Source organism: Excalfactoria chinensis, chromosome 11, assembly GCF_039878825.1.
Source record: "Excalfactoria chinensis isolate bCotChi1 chromosome 11, bCotChi1.hap2, whole genome shotgun sequence".
Classification (NCBI taxonomy): domain Eukaryota; kingdom Metazoa; phylum Chordata; class Aves; order Galliformes; family Phasianidae; genus Excalfactoria; species Excalfactoria chinensis.
The window spans coordinates 13237501-13259181 of record NC_092835.1 but is presented as its reverse complement, the minus strand read 5'-3'; the positions used below and the strand labels follow the sequence as shown (position 1 = coordinate 13259181).

At 40.9% G+C, this 21681-nt stretch overlaps 1 long non-coding RNA gene across 1 annotated transcript in view; it reads left to right on the top strand.

Moving 5' to 3' along the window:
• Nucleotides 1-21681, top strand: part of LOC140257097 (uncharacterized) — a 96958-nt gene that overhangs the window by 599 nt on the left and 74678 nt on the right. The window contains exon 2 of the long non-coding RNA XR_011904955.1: nucleotides 1255-1426. This is a non-coding gene — a long non-coding RNA (uncharacterized lncRNA). The remainder of the gene's footprint in view (nucleotides 1-1254; nucleotides 1427-21681) is intronic.

The following is a 21681-nucleotide window of genomic DNA, read 5'->3' as shown; positions in this document are numbered from 1 at the left end:
CCCGTTACTTGACACCGGGCCGTGGGGAGCTGGCCGTCCCCGGGGCGGCGGCTGGCAGGCAAACAGAGGTGCCCGCGCTGCCCGCGGCGCTCAGCCGGCGCAGGATTTCCTATTCACAGACACCGCATTAATCCTCACTCGGGAATAGGAAATGTTTCTTCTTTCGTAATGGTTTTGTTTGCGCGGCCGCATTTTTCTCATTAGCAACAAACTTTTCTTCCTCTTTTTCCTTCTCCTCCTTCACTCCCATCGCAATTTTACGATCCATTAAAATTAAGCGCGGCGGTTTCTCTTTCCTTCTTACCCCCTCCTCCCCACATCCCCCTTTTCCCCCCTTTTTCCAAGCTCCAGCGGTCGCTCAGAGCGTTCTCTTAACGAGTCCCTTTCTTCACTCAGCTGCGATTTACTCAGACATCGGGCAGGCAGCGCGGAACGTCCCCGTGCGGGACGGGCGGGCGGCGGAGCGGCCACCTGGAGCCGGGCGCTCCCCGAGCTCCGCGCAGGGCCGGCCGGCAGCCGCACGCCGTGCCTGATGGCGCAGCCCCGCCAGCGCAGAGCAGGAGGGGTGAAAGGCGGTGGGGGATGGAGAGAAGATGCGGCGCGCTGCTCCGCGAGGGCAGGAGAGACGCGCGAGGGGGACCGCCCGGCTTATCCCACGTGCAGATGACGGCCAAGTGCCAAAGGTTTTTTGTCGGGGAAAACGAGGATGGATTTTGCGTTGCCTCCCGTGCTGGGCTGTGGTTGGAGAGCGCGTGTTTGTGCTCTTGGGAGCCCTGAAGCCGGGTCGCGCCTTTGCAGGAGGTCGCTGTTACTTGGCACGTGGAGGTGCGACTGAAGTTCCCTTTCTCCCCTCCCCCTTTTTGCTCCCTGCCAGGCTGCAGTACTTCTCCATTTATTTATTTAAAATCAAGGGATCATTTTCTATCTGGCTTCCTTCCCTCATGAATATGAATTGACAGAAGTTAAAATAATGTTTTGCAAATAAATGGTCACGGTTATTTACACAAGCCAGAAGCAATATGTCTTTTAGCTGCTGAGCAGAAATATAATGACTTAAAGATTTCACATACAATACAATCTCTTGTATAAATACTTCTTCCTAGGCAAAATGTTAAGAAGGAATAGAAGTTTGGAAATACTTATGGAGAAGAACAGAAATAACAGGGGAATGTGCGACTTTCCCGAGCACGGGGTTACATGGAGCTATGCTTATATTCTCTTTCCTGATTAGGTGTTTCTGTTTTTTACATCCAGGCTACAGTTAATATAAGAGCAGTTGAACCAGTCCTTCAGTCACTACTGGTGATGGCCTAGAAGATGCCTCAAAAATAGCAAGCAAGCACACAGTGATTGCTGCTTGGGAGCATCTCCTTGTTCTAGAGGCATGAGTTCCTGAACAACATGCAGTGACCCGAGTGTATCCCAGGTAAGTGAGGTGTACGCGTGGCAGTGATCAAAAGCAAGTTTCAGTCTCAAATCATACTAGAACTTTGTCCTACTATGAGTCTCTTTATCTTCTGTTTTTCTTTAGATATTTATTTTTTAATCTGCAGTCTAAATCTTTAAGAGGCAAAATCAAACAGTGTCATGGGGATAAGGACAAGCACTTGTATGGGAACTGTTGAGTTGGCCCGAGCCACTGATTGAGCACCTGTGGTAAGGGCCTGCTCCACCCTGGGAGCACAGGTGAAGGCAATTCAGCCGTTAGACTAGAGGGGGTGGAGCCTGGCTGCACCTCTCAGACCCCATTAAAGAGATGACTGCCATTGGGGAAGGGTCTCTGGTTGGAGATCTCTCCTTGGTGAACCTTTCCCCTGTGAACCTGGAATCTTCTGATACAGGTAAGCAAACTTGGTTCCTTTTTTTATAGCACTTCTCTGTTGTGTCAGTCCTTTTGTCATTGCGCCTTTGTTGTGATGCATTTCCCATTGTATTGATCTACCCAATTGCTACAGCGCAAAGAGAGAAAACCGGAGGGAAATCTTTGATGATCAAGTCTGTTTAGCACTGAAGGAGCTGGTGAGAACTGAGATGTAGAAAGTATTCTGTACAAAGCCTGCACGTTGTATGGGGCAAGAGGCTTGCAGGCAGCTGGCTCGTTGTAGAACACCTGTGAGCTCACCCACCTGCTGGGGGGTTTTGGAGTAACGAAGTGATGAGGTCTTTCTTTTTGCAGCAGCTGACCAATCAGACCTGAGCTGCAGGCTGTTCTTACTTCTAGAAGTTACTGTAAGTTTTGGAAAGCAGTTTTTTGTTAGATGGAGACTAAAGGCATGTCCATACTTGTGTCAGACTGGGTCGTGAGTGCAAATAAGGAACGTTCTTACTGGAGCATTTGGCCCTGAAACTCCTGGTGTCATTTCCTCCTCTAAGTAAGAAGTCTCTCTGTGTGTTAGCAGGCATTCACATCATCTGTACAGACAGCTCTTTTGATCAGGGCAATGCTAAAGTGCAAAGGTCTATTTTTATTACTTGAAGGTCTTAAAAATGCAGCATCACAATGCCAGATGGGTGTAGCAGAAGCCCTGCAGCACCTGGCATCAGGTGGTGCAACACAAGCAGCATTTGGGGCTGAATATGGAAGGAGAAAAGTGGAGTGGTCTGGTGCGATGTCATAAATGTAGCCTCACTGATCACCACTTTATTTCCCTTGCTTTTCATACAGAGTACAGTAGTAAGCTGAGCCCCTAAGTCTATCCAGATGACTAACGTTAAGATTCTTATCAAACCAGTACCTGTTCTGATACCAAGCTTTCTTTAGCTGTGAATAATTCTAAATTGCCTTTCTTTCAATGGGATTTTAAAATCTTTTGTTTTATGTGTACAACACTTAAGGGGATAATCATCTTCAATACTAAATGTGTGCTCGTGCGAGCTCCTGTCTTTCTGTTGGTCAGAGTATTGAGCTAATAGCAGATTACAGAGAGAGACAAACGCAAAGGTTTTCTATGTTTTAGTTGCCTGGAGTGAATGCTGACTCCTCTTGGCAAGTTGTCAGAGCTGCTGAGGGGAACGAGGCTGTCTGTGATAGTTGGCTTGGTTGTGGGCATCCCTTGCTGTCAGCCTATGCCTCTGGTGCATGTAAATGAATTGAATCCCTGCCATGCCAGGAAGGTTCATAAAGCTTGAAGAGATCTTGTGAAACTTGAGGTAGAGCCAACGCCTCTGAGTTTGAGAGAAGGCAACTCGTAATGCTGCGACTTGTTTGAGACAGAACTGCAGGAGGTATTCTGACTGTGTACAGAACAGGCTCAGCTTCAAGTGCCACCAAAGGCCATTTAAGACAGTATGTCTAACATTGCACTGTAGTAGAGAAAGAACACATCTGTTGTGACACAGCACAGCATAACAGCTTAAAACACCCAGACTATTACTTCTGCCATCTCCTTACTGATGTTATGTAGTTGCTTACAGTCACTTCTCTTGCTTGAGCTATACAAAACAGCGTCTGCTTCTGTGTTCTCTCCTGGATTTGAAGACGTTATTAAACCAATTCTCTCTTTCCAAAGCTCTACACATTCATGCTGGCATCCTCAATAAAGCTGAGGCACAAACAAAAAACTCAAACAAAACAGTCGCAATAGTATTCAATGCACTTAAACTTGGAGGAAATGAAAATCAATATTTGTCAAATGGAGGGAAAAGTTAAAATGAGCTGAGGAAAAATGTCTGGCTTTCTTAAAAGCCATTAGTGAAAATGAAAAGTTGACTGCAGCACTGAAATTTACTTTAATGCATTGGTGTTATTTGAGCAGGTAACTTATTTCTCCTTCCCCCACCCTCCATCTACTGATGCTCAATTCACGCAGTTCCTTATTCAACAATAACGCTGTCAAGTGGAACTTAACCACACTTCAGTATGGCATGGTTTGGAGCCTTGAAGCCTTCTGTGAAGTTTCCCTTGTGGTTGAAGTGAGGGGGTCTGAATCAGTAAATGAGAAGTACATTTTCTGGGTGTTCATCGCCTTGGTCAAAGCGCTTCAATCCCTTTGTATGCTCTGTAAAATAGTTGTAGCAATAATTTCTTACCTTTCATCTTCATTTGTTTTGAATCTGCAGAGTGGAAGCTGTTTGAATTAGTCTTTTACTAATATGCTACGTGGCTTCTCTCGGAATAGAAAGGCTTATGAAATATCTGGTAAAACTCAGTATGTGGAATTGGAAATGACCTCTCTAGTCAGAAATAAAATGCTGTGTGCCATACAGCATGGCAGTTCAGGCTCAGCCCGTGGCTTCTGTGTCCTCCTGGTTGGTTTGAGGCTGGCATGGGGAGCGAGACAGCTGGGCTCCTTTGCAGCTGTTGGTTTTGGTGTGAGTCTCTGTAATATTGTGTGGTGGTCTCTGTTTCCTCCCATAGTGTGTGCATCTGTGTGTGCTGTATGAAACTGCTAGCAGCAAGCACAGCAGTGCAGCTATTTCTCGATATGCAGCTAATAGTGATATCTACTGCCAGGTCTACTGTTAAACATTAGGATAATGGCTAAAGAAAAGCATTGGTTTTGTATTTGACAGATTTTCTCCATTCTGTTTGGTCAGTTTGCTTTTTATAACCCTACATGGCAGTGGTGATCTTTGCTTTTGAAAGTGTAACTCCACGTTTTGAAACTTTGTCCGTGTGTGCTGTAAGTCATCACATTGTGTTTGTGTTGAGACCTTTTCCATGTACTGACTGATGAAGAAAGGAATGATTTTCATTTCTTCAGGGGTCTGTAGTAACTGTCAACTAGAGTCCAAAGTCCCGGTTTCATATATTGCTAGTTTTGAAGTGCTTTCTTCTTCAAGAAAACTAGACGTTAGCAACAGCAAGAACAGAAATGAATAGCTGGTCAGTATTCCTCCCCACCTCACAATGACAGTGGGCAGTTCCCAGCTGATATGTTAACTAACATACCTCTGTCAGCCCTGTGTCTGGCCAGCAAAGCAACCAACCAACCAACCAAAAAAAAAAAAGCAGCTAGGAAAAGGAAAGCAATGAGATGGGAGTAGGCTGTACGTGTGAGTGGGGAGCCCAGCACTGATGGGCTCAGAACCAGGACAGCTGGCATTGCTACACCTGTGGTGAGCTGTTTGCAGTAAGCCTCTGTCCTTCAGAGAGGGGCCCAAGCCAGGTTGCTGCATTCCCATATCGGGTTTTTGGGGGATATGACCATAAGCAGATAAAATCCTTACACAAATAGTGACTGCAGAAGGTTTTGATGGTGATGTGATGTATTTCTCTTTCTTCAGAATGAGTAATTTTCAACTTCTCTTCTTCTACTGCCTCCTAATTTCTTTCTTGATCTGGTTTTCTCTGGTAGGGGTTAAGTTTCCATATAACGTGGATGGTTGCTGGAAAAGGCTCCAGCAGCAGTAGAGCTGCTGAAAGACATGCGTATTTATAGAAAATAATAAAGTAAAAATAAATGTAGGATGAAGTATCAATAGCTAGCAGCTGTAGCACCCTTTCTCCCTCTCCTGTTAAGTAGTAAAATCAAAGCATAATTTGGAAAGGTCCCCAGCTGGGATTTGAGAAACCAGTGTGTTCTGCACACCAAGGGGAAGCTGGGATGTTTACTTACAGGATGGGATCTCCCACTTTCTGCAGCACGAGCTCATGTCCTGTAGTTGGTCAGTTTTTCCCCACTGAAATGTATACAGAAGCATTTGGTGGCAGTTGGCCATTTTGGCTCTCTCCAATGTCACCGTAAGTAGCCCAAGGTGACTGGGAGGACTTGCTCTGCTACAGGGTGCTGGAGTGGCTGAAGCCTTGTGCCAATGGGTTAATGTGCTCACAGGGTTTGTGGAGCAACAAGGGGTGTGCAGAGAAGTTTTTGACTACAGTGGTGGTGGCTCTGGAATTGCCTCTGGTGACTTACTTGTAAGTCAGGGTTTGGTCTCGTTTTGATCCTCTTCAGCAAATGAGAGGTTTAGGGATGTAAGGTTACTCTGTGTTCCTCTCTTGAGGAACCTCTGACCAAGTCCTAAAAGTTACTGCATCGGTTGTCTTTTGATATATGGCTTTCTTCTTTATGTCTCTAAAGACTCGTGTGGATTCAGCACTGTCCTTCTAAATGGATGGATTTCGGTATGGGAAGCTTTTGTTATCTTTGGTTTACACTGCAAAAGATTGGCAGGGATGGGCAATGCTGGCAGATAAAGGTTTGTATTTCTGGGGAGACTGAGAGAATGTTGGCTGCAAGTGGCTGCTGAGCCTTTGCTGGAATCTTATTATGTTATTATTCAATGTCGTCTTGCTTCTGTTCTTTATTTTGAAGTGCTCAGGGTTGATTTTTCTTGGGAAATACATCGAGAAAGAAATTTTTCAGCATCCTTGTCTGGGAGGGAGTGTAGGCAGAGTGGTGTCCATTTCTTCCTGGGTTCTGTTTGGTACAAAATTGCAGTGCAGGTCCTGAGCGGAAACCTGCCTTTCACCTGGGACAGCCCAGCACTTGGGCTGCTCTGTGAGCGCCTGCTGTCTGTTTGCTCACCTTGCAGTGTTCATTTCTTCAAATGCCATCTCTCTAGAATGACCTGAAGAGCAATAACCTGGCTTGAAATAAACAAGAAGCAGCTCTAAATATTTCAGAGAGGTTTTTTTGTTTGTTTTTTTAGTAGCAGAGGGAGTGTTAATTCCAGAAGCATTTATTTGACACCACTGGAAAAACTGGCCAAGGTATTGCAAGGACTTGAAATGGAGAGCTAAACTATTTAATAGCTGTCAAATGGTGCCACCAAAATTAGTCTTCCCTAGTATCAGAAATGCTATGTCCTTCTGGCTCAGTAATAAACCTACAGTGACTCATCAGGGTGATGCTGTGGCATTTTTCTCTGCTCTCATGGAGCAGAGTATTGATCAGGCTGTGAAATAATACAGCAGCTGAAGCTCAGGTAGCAGATATGCATCGAATCACTCTCCCTTTACTAAACCCCTACACCCCAGCATTATTTATAGCAGAAGGATTGACTTTAGAAAATAACTTTGATAAATATGACCTTGTAGCACCTGTTTAAGTGATGGGGAAGAAAGCATTTCCTAGTTTGTTAACTTTAAGTATTGGGAGTAGAAGTGGTGAGCGCATAATAATATTATGATTCATACAAACCACTTTCCAACCAACTCAATATATTTCATTACCTCTTTCCCAGCAGAAGTATTGATTTTTTTGTTTTGTGGCTTTATAACACAATTTCGAGGCTGTTGTAGTTTAATGAGCCATGTTCGTATGATGTTTAAAAAGATTTGAAGCGTTTGTTGAAATAAATATTATGGATTGCCCATCTCTTGTCATCTCTTTTTCCTCTTCCCCACATAAACTCAGCCCAAAATGAATGGGGCAGCCAGCTATGCGGCTTTTTGTGCCCGAGATCAAAGTGCTGCTGGGGAACAATAGCAGGCCACGCTTCTGTGTTCGTGACCACACACAGCAGCACCTGCAGAGCCGTAAAATGTCATTGTTGCTTCTGCAGTTTGAGCACAGAGGAAGCACCACTGAGGTGGCAGATGATTCTAATAATACTTGATGTGAATTGATGGGGAAGGAGGACCATAACACAGAGGGCTTTTTATTATAAGCTTTGACTTGCCAAGCTGTGAACAACAGAATGCTGCACCTGTGGACTTTCTTCAAATCAACCATTATGGAAAGTGACAGATTTTATTAACTTAAGGAAGAACTTTTCAACATAGGAGACTTGTAGTTTATTTTGGAGATGTGCAAGGAAAAGGGAAAAAAACCAGGATGTTACATATTTCCCTCTGCTTGTATTTTTCTGGTGGAAGCTGTGCTCTGCTTTTTGAATGTGTTGTGTAGAGTTATCATTAGAAATATATATATATCTAAACAAAAATGTAGCGACATCTTTAGGTATTTTTCTTCCATTCTTGCTCATTGCTTCTTTTATTATATTAAAGGAAATCTGGAATTAGTGAGAGTGCATATATTGCTTGATGTGATGCGTACAGTAACTTTGAGAAATTCAGGGTAGTCGAAGCTTGACAAAAGCTGCAGGAAAAGGGTAAACTTGTATGTCCTCCCAAAGGAAAGTGACTGATGCTGTGTGCTCTTTGTGTAGTCAGCTCCTCTCATGTGCGTCCCTCTCTGGGTGGGTACTGGGATGGCAGAGGATGACAGCGGTGTCATCCAAGGCACACAGGTGCATGGAGCTGGCATACACTTGAAGAATACAGAGCTTGCTTGCTTTTCCACGCAGATCAGTTTGTTCACATCCATTATACCAGAACCTCATGAGTGCTTGAAGATGGCCTCTAACATCTCTGCTCTGGGATTGGTGCTGTATTAGCCCGGTTCCTAGAGCAAGTAGAACACAGCATTTCCAGTATCTCCTTTACCAAGTGGCTGCTGTGCCCTGTTGTGTAAAATGAAGATGCTGCAAGAGTTGAGGAGGTTAGATACTGATGGTGGTTTTGTGTTAGAGCAACTCCTACCTGCATCAGAAGTGAACAAAGTGCAGGACTGATTTATCTAGACGTTGTTACCTTTATTTAACAATGTGTGGCTGTGCTCTGACTTCAGCATGGCTGCAATGATTTTGCCAGGTGTAGACACAAGCCTTCTGTACCCATATGAATCCAAACATCACAATCTTTGTGTAGATGCAATTAAAACCCAGATGATGATATAACTGAGGCAGCCTTAAAAAGAAACACGGTAAAAAGGGAAACCTTGATATGAGCACTTAATTGTCTTCATATGCATGTAGCTTTTACAGTCCATTTTAAGTAAATGGTAGATGTAGTAATTCATGCAGTATTAATTGCTCAGTGTTGACAAATCAAGGATAAAGTCAACTGGATCGTGATTTCAGCAGAAATCACTATGCTTTTAGCTAATTCTTCTTGCTCTAAAAATGAGCCGTGGCTAAACTGGGAATCATTTTGCAGAAAACTCTTAAGTGGTCATGCCGAGTAGTTGGTGGAATATTGCTTTTCATTTGCACAAACAGATGGTAAGCTGGGCCTTCCATTTAATCAGGGAGTGACAGACAGGTAGCACCGTTGTGTGTTTCAGATGGGAACTTCTTTACATCGAGAGAAAAACTTCATATTCAATAGCTTCTCTACCAAAACAGAGAAATATTTGCCAGGTATTAACACTATCCTTTGTGTTGCTGTAACTTGCTATTAGAATTAACTCATGCTGGAAAGCTGCTGTATTTAGTCAAATACAGAAACTTTTGTTTGATTTATTCTTTTCTCTCTTTTCATCTTGGCAGTGCATGTAACCATCCAGAACCCATAGAAATGGGGCTGTTAATAAACCTGCGAGCAAAGAGCTGCCTTAACAATTCAGGATTCATGGATCTCTGACCAGATTCTTTTTAAGCTAATCTTTTAGATAAGATTTTGATATCAGTTGTTTCGCTTTCCTCTCCCAAAGCATAATACCTGGTAACCTAAGCAAATACAATCTGTTTCAGAAGAGGTTTTGCCAAGCGCAGCCCCTGGTGTGTTTTAATGTCACTGCAGAGATTATGTTACCTTCCTAGAAACAAAATCTTTTTTTCCTCCCCTTCGAATGAAGTCCCCTGATACCCCTGTCAGAGACTATTTGTTATGCAGAGTTTTGTGAAGCAATCAAAATTAATTCACAGTGATCTTTTCACCCAGAACCCAACCCCAAATAATGGGCTTTCTCAACAGGTGCTCATTGTGCAGGTTTGACTCCAACTTGCCAGACTAAAGATTTTATTCTTTAGTCATACTTTAAAAAAGACAACAACAAAAAATAAAGAACCCTGCACTTGCAATTTACTAATCTTGAGCAGCTGCCCAGGAGGGCACACCTGCTGAGAAGTGATGCATTTGAGATGTAAAACAAAATACATGTTTCCATATTTGTCTATTTCTATACTTAATAAAATCTCATTTACAAGTCACTGAGAATCTGCACAACAGCAATGCCATGAAGTGCTGGTGTTTTATTAGGAATTGAGTAGTGTTGTCGCTCGTTGTGGAGGAGCAATATTCCATCTGAATGCTACATAAGATGTTTTTCCCAAGTTAGGATTTGTTGTAGTTGTGAAAAAAAACTGATGTAAAATGAAGTAAGCAAAAAGTCCCATAACTCAATTCAGGAAAAATACTACAGGAATACTTGCATTATTGTCAGTACCACGATAATATTGCCTTCTTGCTTCTTCAGCTCTAAGAAGTCAGGTAATGTATGAACTGTACTGCCATAAAGAGGTTGTACTGTGGAGGGGGGGTGAAGCCATGCTTGTCAGAGCATGCTTACACTGCTAGAGCTGTAGAAGCAGATGCCGTTGTGCTAGTTAGTACCTTGAGCAAGAACCGTGCCCCAGTATCTGAATTAATTTCACCTGTACAAGGGAACATGCAGAAGTGACTTCACTGTACTGGTGATATCTTAGGATGGGAACTTCTGAGAACATATGGTGCATCTACAGAAGAGCAATATGGGAATTGAAAACAACTGCTAACAATTTATTTTTGGACAGGAGGGCTGTCTCTTCTATCCTATTTAAAAAGGAAATCCTTGCATGAATTTGTTTTGCTTACTGTGCTGCCTTAAGATTAGACTTAGTTAAGAACAGCCAGGAAATATTTGCCTTTGTGTAAGCATTGTTAGTCATTGTATTGATGGTAATACCTCTTTAGGTTGAAGCTGGGCCTTTTGAGGTCATCCTGCATCTTAGAAAGTTTGTAAGAAGTCATTAAGGCCCTTTATTGAAGCAGGTAGGGTGCAGCAGGCCTCCAACTGGACAAAGACACGTGAGGCCTGGCAGGCAGTTGCAGACAGAGAGGCTTTATTGAGTATTGCTCCAGCACAACTGTTGGAGGGAGAGAAGCAGCAAAAACAGCTTGAAAGGAGAAAGAATAAGCAGTAAAAAAAACATCTACCAGACCCACGTGAGTGCTGGTAACATTTATGCCATTTAATTCTCATTACATTTTGGGGACGCAGGATTTTTTTCATCTCCAAGGAGGAGCTGACTTTATCATCAATTTCTGCTAATGGAAAGAGAGTGCCCTGTGCTTTGGCTCTCCGCTTAAGTCAGAAGGGGGCGGGGGGACATTGCTTCTTCTTTCAATAGCACCATTTATTGAGGGCTCTCAAAATATTGTCTAGATGTAGGTGTTAGATAACACCAGTGCCCTGTTGAGTGGACAAATATCATTTTACCTCTTTAACAAAGTAAGGGATTGAAGTAAGGATTAGTTAAGTAATTTGCCCAGATGCAGCAGTGGCTTGGTGACAGAGCTGAGAGTCTAGGCTCCCGGTTCCCTTTTTATTCATGCTTCTGTAAGCCAGATGTAAGCAAAGGAAGAGCCATGTCTTAGAGGCTGTGACACCTGGTTCCCTGCTACAACTATGAATGTAATCAGGCTGCTTCTGTAGCTAAGTGAAATAGGCTAATGCTAGCTCCCTTTTTCTTGATACACTCACAGTGTAGATGATTAGTACATACATATGTATGAAACTTGGGATATGGCACCTGAAGTAGCGTGCTGCAGTATAGCCAAAATGTCATAGAATCAACAAAAGTAAAAACTTTGACTCACAATTTTTAACATCAATAAGCAACATAAGCAATATGCTATCAGCATCTACTTGCCACTCACTTCCTCACATACTTATTTATAGCACTGAGATATATCTATTTTTAAAGCGTAAATAAAAGTTGAAAAATTCCAGCTCCCAACTGTTTCCCCAGATGAATGTGCAAACCACAGGGAAGTCCTGGGCAATGAGATGACTTGCCTGGACTCCTGGCAGAAAGAGCCTCGCATCTCACAGTGCTGGTCTAGTGTGTGACTGAAGAGATCCAGCCTACACAGATGGTTGCAAGCTATGAAACTTCTCCACTCTTCATTACCATTTACTGTTAACTGAATATTTGCTGTGCACGAAAGCTCTAGTTGAAATGCACCTAGAATATTTATGTCACAGACAAGCACGTTGCTTAACTAGTCCCATCTCAAAAAGTCTTGTGGTGTAAAGCTGAGGTGTAAGCTAGTTCATGAGCCTCTCATGATTCCTTATAAGTTAGATTTAGCATTTTATTCTTTATGGAGCAGTTGTAACTTTGTTTCTTCTAAAAATCAAATCAGCCTAAAAAACTTGTCTGAAGTGACAGTTTTACTTTCATCCTCTATCTGAAGTAAAGCTCACTCTGAGTTGAATGTGGCTATAAAATTCCATCTGAAAAGCAGACTTGAAAAACTATCACATCAATCAATAAAGAATATGCAGTTAATGCATATGTGAGTCCGTATCTACGGAGGACCTCTAGTGAATACTGGGACAAAGCTCTTTGACGTGTTACTCTTACAATACAGCTTGCTCTGCTCTTGCATCCCAACTGCTGTGTGTTCAATAAAGTATGAACTCATGAACCACCAATGTTTCTATCTTACATTTGTATGTGGGCATTTTCATTCAGCTTCTTAAATGAGTTCTCACAAAATTTGTCGAAGAAGGAAGAGATCATTTAGACTATTAGAGCAAATGTATGTTTTTTCCATGTGAAGTAGACAAAGCAATCCTATGTAATTAGAATATTTATACCATTGAGGACTCATTTATATTCAGATCATCAGTCACACTGAGTAAGATATGTTTAGCTGAAAAGCATACTTAGTGGGTTCTAGAAGCATGAAAGTGACTGAGTAAAGCAGAATGCAACATAAATGCTTGTAGGTAACTATTAGCAGTGCAGAAAACTACATTATCCTTGTAAAGATGCTGTTTTGAAACGGAATAAGCGTTGTATATCTCTTATCTTCCCATTGAAAAATTATATTGCTGAAGAGTTAAAAATCAGCATAAAATATAAACAATGCAGCGCTTTCTTCGTAATACTGCCAACAGTATGACTTAGCAGCTGTTAGATGTATGTATGTGTTTCAATGGAATATTTAACTTCACTATAGCTGACTGGTTTATTGTTTATTGTTGTTGATGGTGTGACTGATTACTTTGTTGCCATTCATTTTGATAACGTGTTTATCTATTACTCATCCATTTTGAGGCTGGTGAAATGAAGAAGCAAACTGCTGTCAAGTATTGCTGAGGTACAACTCTCTACTTCTCAAATTAGTCACTTCTTTTTCCTCTCCTCGCCATTTGCCATGGGCTGAATCTTTCTTGTTGCAGTATCTTTTATCACAGAAAAATAACCAAAACAATAGGTCAATTTATATAAACAGTGATGGGAATATTATGGTTTTAAATGGAGGGCATCCATGGCACTGACTGCATTTAGACCTGCAGTAAATTCCCATCTTTATGCAGAAATATAGAAGGTTTTTGTTAATGGGTGTCAAGTTTTCATCTGCAAGGGGGAAGTAAGCCTACATTCTGCTTCAACTGCAATTACTCACATGCTGCCTGTCTTGGTGATTATTTTCTGAACTGTAGTGGACTCTCAGGTAAACAAACAGAAGTGTGAGTTCTCTGCTTTGGTTTTCCGTGTGTGTGTACTTCTGATAGTAACTTCCTGGGAAAGGAATTGCAGTTACTTGTACAATACACAGTAAATGTAAAACAGGGTATCTTCACTGAAGTGTGATTGCGTAATTTGGATGTCTTGACCTAAGCAGGTGGTTGGACTTAATGATCTTCAGAAGTTGTGTTGTTTTTTTTTTTTCTATGATGAGGTATACAGATAGAAGCAATGCTAAACATATAGAAGACAATTATGTGAGTATTTTGGTAATCGGGTTAAAATCAGAAAAAAAATGGAAGGTCCAGGTGTACAAATTGGTTTTTATTTCTTTTAATTTTGTATGGAATACAAACATGAAACGAAGTTATAGATTTGCAAAGTGCCTTGTGAATATTCGATAGCAGTGCAAGGCCCTTTGAGATGGCGCAGGAAGGAGGAAAAGAACAATGTCTCTTGTCTGACTACATTGCAATACATTACAATAGGACAGTCAATGACATAACTTCTAGGAACGCTTTCTCCAAATGATGCAAAGAGCAGGATTTGTCTAGAAAGAAATCAACAAGTGTTCTGTTTCTTAGCAGTGCAGTTATGTATCCTTCCTTCCTTCTTCCTTCCCTCCCTGTTATGCCTATTTAATGTCTTCTTTCAGTGAGTGTAGGATGTACAACCCTGTTTGGGGCTGGTGGATTGGAGACAGGTTTCTGCAGAGGCAGATGAGGTGGTGCTGAGTACTGTTCTCTGAGGTCTGCAGTGCAAAGGGCACGTGAATTACATGGTGCACATTGTTAAGTTAGAGATGTCACCTTCTGATCAGTGCACAGCTGATACACAGCCATTTTGATTACCTTGTTGAAGAGACTGATTCATTAGCTCAAGGTGCTGAAAGTCTCTTACCTAAAGTCTGTTGTAAAATGGCAGCTGTAATTGCTGCCTTTTGTTATTTCTATCTAGTTTTGTATCCTAGTATCAGCCTTCTGTCTTAGCCGTTCTCCCTTCAGCTGAGGTCAAGTTGCCTTCCTGTCCAGTCATCTGAAATACTTTACTTTTCCCATAAAGACAAGGTGGTGTAGATGGAGCTGTTGCTGTAATGTAGTAGCTCCCATTTTCCACTGGGTGGTGTTTGAGTTAGTCTGCAGGCTGGTTTAAGTCTCCACGCCAAGACAAAGAATGGCTTGTTGTGCAACTAAACACAAGAATCCCAAGGCCATTCTAGTGATCAAGAGATGAATCTTAGTTCTTTGTGTTTATTATAGTCTGACAGAATTTTAAAATGTTTAGGAATTATAAATGCAATAAACATGTTAAAATGCGATCATTCTAGAACATTAAATGGAAGATTTCCTCTATCTGTGTTAATTCAACTTCATCATTATTGCCTAAAGCAACTTCTAATTCCATTCTTGTTTTTTAATTAAAATGGGCGGATTACTCTGGACTGGATTTGTCTTATTTTCTCCCACTGAGCAATACTTCACACTGTTGGTGGCCACTGAAACTTAAGTAGGGCCAGATTTACTGAGTTGTTGCATGGAAATGCAATGCCACATTTTGCTACTCTTTCCCGTGTAAGATAATGTTGTATGCTTATTTTAAGGTGATATTGGTTCAGAACAGGAATAGCAAATCCAAATACTTTAAGTTCAGAATATTTTTTTTCAGCTTCTTTAGATACGTGCTAAGATACAGATTTTGTACACCAGTTGCTATTGCACAATAAATTGACACAGTATACCATTTCTCTAAATGAACTCTTGGGACCTGGTCCTCTATATGTTTATAGAAGAGAGTTGTGTAATTTTCTCATATTCATAAGCCATTTCTCACAATTAATTTTAACTGAGGAAAAGATGTGTCCTGAGTGTCAACAGTGTTTGTGCATCAACACACTGTTAAGGTATTGCAGAACATATTGTATGACTTCTCTACATATATCCTGTCTTCTCTGCAGCATTAGGCTCATGTGAAGACACCTTTAGTCTCAAAGAGTTCAGGGAACTTACGGTGATAATGAGTTTATATGTACAACTTAGCTTATTTCTACATGAGCTTGAGGTTGATTTGGTTTTGGATGCTGGCTTTCCGCTTATTTAGTTTTTTGGTGTTGGTTTGGTGGTTGGGTTTTTAGTGTTTTGTTGTTGCAGTTGTTTGTTTTTGCTTTCCCTACAAAACTGAAGTTAGAGAACAATGCTCTGCCGCTGAGCTGACCGATGTCTTTGGGGCAATACACAGCTATCAGTAGAATGCTTCCAGAATAACAGCATAAGGTCACTTGCTGCCAACATGAATAACATCAAGGGCACGCGCTTGTTTTCTTCTCTTGTCCTGCTTCGCTACTGAACAAACTAGGGAAGAGAACAGGAATTATCTTTGGCTCAGCATGCTAAGAATTCTTCATGAGTGTACGAGATGAGGCTGAAATGCTTGCGGTGTCTTTTCCTCTCTAGCTCAAAAACAAGTTCTTTTCTCTCTAAAAACAAAAAAGGTGTAAATTTACTCTCAGTGACCAAAGCACAAAGAGTGAAGTTTGAAAGGCTAATTGTGAGATCTAATTCCATATAAGCTTTACTGATTATGCTTTGAGTTGGAATAGCTGTCTCACTAGGACTTGATAAAAAAGACAGAGAAGTCAATGGAAGCTTTGGGCTTTGTATCTCACCCAGAAATTGTATCAGAAACAATTATAAAAGTAATGAAATTCAGCACAAAGTCACCTTGGATCCTGAGCCATTCCAAAAGCTTTCAGCCTACATTATTTTCCTACCATGTCACTCTCCTTAACTATCTGTGTCACAAAGCATTACACAAAAGATGTCAGCTGTAATTCGTTTTCTTAAATATCTGACTCTAAAATGTGTGTCAGGCAATTTGTGTCATCTGTCAAACAACTGTCAGAAAGGGCCAAGAGGGGAACACCTGAGAAAAGTGTGGTGCTGTGAAAGGTCTGCGCATGGAAGTGCTGAGTCCGGTGCGAACTGCTACTTCAGGAGACCCTGGAAAATCCATTAACATCGCATTTGCAGCCTGTACAGATCTTGGATCAGATTCTCTTCTGCTGGATGATCTCTGGTAGCCTCGAAAGGCTGGCTACTGCCTTATGGCCAGCCTTAAAAGGGCTTGCAGCTCTTCCTATCAGGAGCTGGAGTGTTACCAGTGTTACCGTGGCATCTTGGCTGAATTCTAATTATAGTTAATTTATTAGAAATTCTTGTAGGGTTTCATTTAATTATTTCATTGTTGACCAGTGCTCTGAATTTCTAAATAGAAGTATTAAATGAATATTCCGTTAAATGCTGTAGTGAAGAACTACACGCAGCTAATAAGATACTATCTTTATAAAGCAGCTCACTTTTTTTTAAGCTATAGAAGTTTTCTATAGTGTGTGATGAGAATGTTTTTGGTGGTTTGTTTGTTTGTTTGTTTTTTGCTTACTCCCCTACATTTTTATATGACTTTCTTTGCTCTTGAACAGTAGCCACATTTCACTCAGATATCGTTTGTTTCACTGATGCCAGTGTTACATCCCTAAATCTGTGCCTGGTTGTATAACACACTGAGAAGTGGCACAGAGAGGTGCGGCCTTTCTGGGACCGTGATCTCATCTTAGAAAGTATGGGAGCTTAAATCTCCTATTTAAATTCTTAAGGATTTGTTTGCTTAAAAGATGCTCTATACCCTACTGTAATGATTTTCTGGAATGTCTAATTGTGACTCATAGTCGGTCCTTCTTGGTGCTGTTAGTTGTTAAAATGATTATGGCTGCATGCAGTAGTGAAGAAAATCATCATTCAAGTATTTGTTTTAAAAATGATGGGCTTCTGTCAGGCCATGAAAAGCTATGGAGGCATTAATTGTCTCTTCTGTTACTTTGCTAAACCAATCCATATAAAAAGAGCAGATTAAATTGACTGACCCTCATATATTTAATGATTGCCGCTATTTGACTAAGAAACATTTCTCAGGAAGCAGCTTGTCACGGGCTATCAATATTCTTTTAATCCCATGTTAGTTATTGGTGCACTTTGTTACTCTCCAAGATGGCCTGTCTCAAGTGGTTCTTCAGCTTGCACAGCAAGTAAATGAGATGCTAAGTGACTGCAAAAACAATTCTGATTATAGTGTTTAATTCCTGCCCTATGGATTTTCAGGATCACTGATACTTTCTCTTCTTTAGTTGTAATTATTGTCCTTCTCACTGATTTCTCTGCTGATAGAATTATTTTCTCTTAAACTGCATTTTCATCTCAGCTTCCTGCAGTAAGTGCTGGACTTCAGGGTACAAAGTTTTGCTGTGATAGCTATACGTGTCAGAATAGTAATATATTATTTGAGCATCGTTGGCAGTTAGCATCTTTGTTGGGCATCTGAGAGTACACAGAGAAGGACGAGTGGTTAGGATATTCCAGGCTTTTTCTCCACCATTTTTATCAGCTAGAAAATTGGATTTCATATGATAGATGGATGATGAGAACAAGACAGTGTCTTTCTCCAAGGTGTCTGTCTTTATGTGGTGATGGCTGGTTTGGGCCCATGTTTAATTTCTGTGAAATCCAGGATCCTGCCGCATTAGTCTGATTCAGTGTCTGCTTCACTCGGTGAAAAGAACATAGTCATGGTTTGTAACAACACAAACAGCACACAAACAAAACAGACAAAAAAAAATTAATGTTCAAATCTCTGATAGGATGAAGTTTACGTAGATATTTGATATCATTAGGAAAAATCAAGCTTTAGATGGCCACTCATTTCTTTCTGTCATGCTCATTATTACTGTGAATTTGATTGTTGTTTCCAGAAGAAACCCATAGAAATAGTAAGGTTACTGCAAAAGCCCTTAGTTTGGGGTATGTGTAAGACAAAAACACTTAATACTCATGAGCCTTGTAGTAGGACTCTGCATGCAAATGCCTGAAAAGAAGGATCTCCTGAGATAACTGAAATCAGTCAAAGCGTTCTTTCAACTGTGGATACGCCATGGAAATCTTTTGGTAGTCTTTATTTCTGTCTGTCTTTCTTTCAACTTTAAAACCTCAAACCTACAATTAACTTGTTAAAAAGAAACATATCAAAACCCAGCCCAGCGGCTCTGATTTGATTTAAGCTTTCAAGAGCGTGGGGGTTCCCAGGCACAGCTCTCCTGCAGGTCGACTGGGGAATTGCTGCAGTGTGCTGCTGCAGTCGCTGGCTTTGGCGTCCTGTCCCACAGAGCCCAGGAGTTTTTCAAGTATTTTAAAAGTATTGCTTAAAAACATTTCTTCAAAGAAAAAGAATAGAGGAAACTACTTGATATAACAACTGTCAGTGCTGTCTAAACATGCTGTAGCTGAATGCTGTAAAATGCAGTCCGTTCAGCAGGGCAGCAGAGGTCCAGTCCGCTGAGCAGGACTCCTTAATAACAGTGAGGTGTATATACAGTGCTTTGAAAATGAGAATTTTGCCCTCTTTTTCTGTGAGTAAATTAGGTCAGAGTGTTCCCAGAATTTACATTTCAATTAAAATTCACAATAATAACACATTGTTCTTATAGTGAATGATTCCTAGGCAGGGAAAGATGATATCTCCTGTTACTTTGTTAAAGAAAAGACCCTTGGTTGCAAAAGGCCACACATCAGTGGTAGGAACTCTTCTTCCTTGTTTGTCATCTTCAGTTAACTTAAACCTGTGTGAGGAGAAAGCGCTGTAATCAGAGCTCAGGCTTTCACTGTCTGGGTTAGATATGTTCGCGTTTGTATATTTTGATCTCTAGAGGGTTTTGGAAATACAAAAGAAAAGAAAACTTTTCTTTCTTTTAAACTCGCACACACCTGAAAAATTAGACAAATGATCCCGTTTCCTTAAAAAGTAATTTTCTTTTTTGTGTAGGAAAGAATTGTTCTAAAGTTTACTGTCCAGTGCAGCTTATGCTTATGATTGCTGTTTTTGTTTTTTTTTTTACACAAAGGTTTGCAAATTCTTAATTGAAATGCTGTTATCTCCGGACTGCCAAAGCCTGTTTTTCCTGTCAACCACAAAAGAGCCATGCCAATCACAAACTGTATTAGTTAGTTTGCTCTTTCTGTGTACTTTGTGACTTACAGGATGGCTGCATTCACCCTATGGGACTGTTTCTCATAATGAAAGCACAGTAAATATTTTTAACAAAATTTTTAAAGTAGTCACCAAGAACAGGGATTGAGAGTCACTGTTGGCATATGTAGGTAGCATTTGTGAGACTGAACAGTAATTTATAGAAATCAGATGAGCTTAAACTGCTTGTTGTCTACTAAAATTGTAGCAAAACACCTCAGTCGATGAAATAACTATAATTTGAACAGAAGTGAAATCACAGTTGTGTGTCTGAATAGAAGTTCCCAGTGAAATTGTATGTGCGTTTGTGTGAAAACTTAGACTTTTTATATACATAGCTAAGAACCAAGCCAAATAAGTCTATTGTCAAACAGACATTTTTGAGTCATACTGAGCAATTTTGTAGCCTTGTTTTAAGCAAACAATATAAATTATCTTCTACCCACTGAAAGTTGTTCCAGTCTCACACCAGCAGATCATGTCTGAGGCAGCCAGATGACAAGTGAAAGAGCTGGCTGACGTGGCTGCCAAGCTGCTCTCCATCATATTCAAAGAGTTACAGATGTCAGGCTAAGTCTGATAGATCAGCATGTGCAGACAGCAATAGGACAACAGGGAATGGATTTAAACTATAAGGGGGCAAATTGAGGTTAGATGTTAGGACTAAAATCTTTACTCAGATGGTGGTGAGGCACTGGGACAGATTGTCCAAAGAAGTTGTGGATATCCCATCTCTGGAGACATTCAGTGCTGGGTTGGATGGGGCCCTGGGCAGCCTGATCTAGTGGCTGGCAACTCTGCCCACAGAACAGGGGTTGGAAACAAGTGATCTTTAAGATCCCTTCCAACCCAATCCATTCTGTGACACTGTGCATCTGAAATTGCTGCAGAATAGGTGGTGTTGTTTTGTTTTTTCCTTTCCCCGTGGAAAATAAAAATAATATAGTGGAAAGTGAAAAATTGGCACTTTTCTAGAAAACATCGCTTTTTTATGTACATATAAGTAATATTCCATAGAAGAAGAGTAACTTCAAAGTGTGCTATTTTTCCAAATCTTACTCTACCCTACACAGAATTTGTGGCATTTGGTTGATAAATCAGGTCTCTTTTGCTCCAAGATCATCCTGCCTGGAAGTCACTGCTCTATCTAAATACTGTAGTAATCAGTAGTATCCTACTACCAGTAATTTTAGGGTTGCTTCACATTCTTATTATTCACTTTTAAGAAATGTGTGGTGGTGTTGAATCATACTTGCTTTTGATACAAATCAACTGAAACATATTTGTGGCATTTGGGTAATCTGTGAATACTTTTGAACTTCAAGAGGGAAGATTAATGCATCTTTTAACTATTTGCCAAGGGTTACTCTCAGCATATTTCCCTAATATTTACAGTATAATCTCCACTATTAGTATTTTCACCTCTGCTAAGGCTTATCTTTCCCTGGTGTTATATAAAATTTAGCTAACCTTGCCTGAGAAAGTGAGCGGTAAGAATACACAGCATTGATGGAAAATATACAGCAACCCTACCTCTAGTCTTCCAAATGCATGTCTTAGTGCTTTCCATGTGTGCTCAAGGGAGATCTGCAATCTTCCTTTACCATCTTGAGACACATCGCTGAAAAGAAAGTGGAGATGGGCTGCGTGTTCAGAATGACAAGAATCTACTGATGCCCATATTGGACGAGCATATTGACATTCCCATATTTATTACAGTAAACAGGCCTGAAGCTGTAGTTATTCTGGTAGTTTCAACTTCTGTAGACAGTGCCATTTTAATGCTTTGATCAGGAAAGAAAGAACTCGAGCAATATTATCTCTTGCATAGAGAGAAGAAGTAGAGAACGGATCTTATTAAGGTTTCAGAAGTCTTCTATTTGTACTATATAAAATTGTACCATATAAGATATTTGACTTCAGCTTTCTCCTGTTTCCCATTACCCTCTGCTTTCCAGCGTTCCTTGTCACAAACCCGTGGAATCAAATCAAAACACATCCTTCTGCTTGCAAATGCATGTTCATCCTTCTTCATATCACTGCCATGGTTATTGCTTTGGCACCACGTTCTCTACAGTACCTGCCAAGAGTTAAAACAGTGCAAAGCCTTACTGATGTTATGGAAATAAGTTGCAGGAGTCAGTAAAAATGGCTGAGTGTCCCAGGGGCAATGCACATTTTAAACGAAATCCTTGAGCGTAGTGA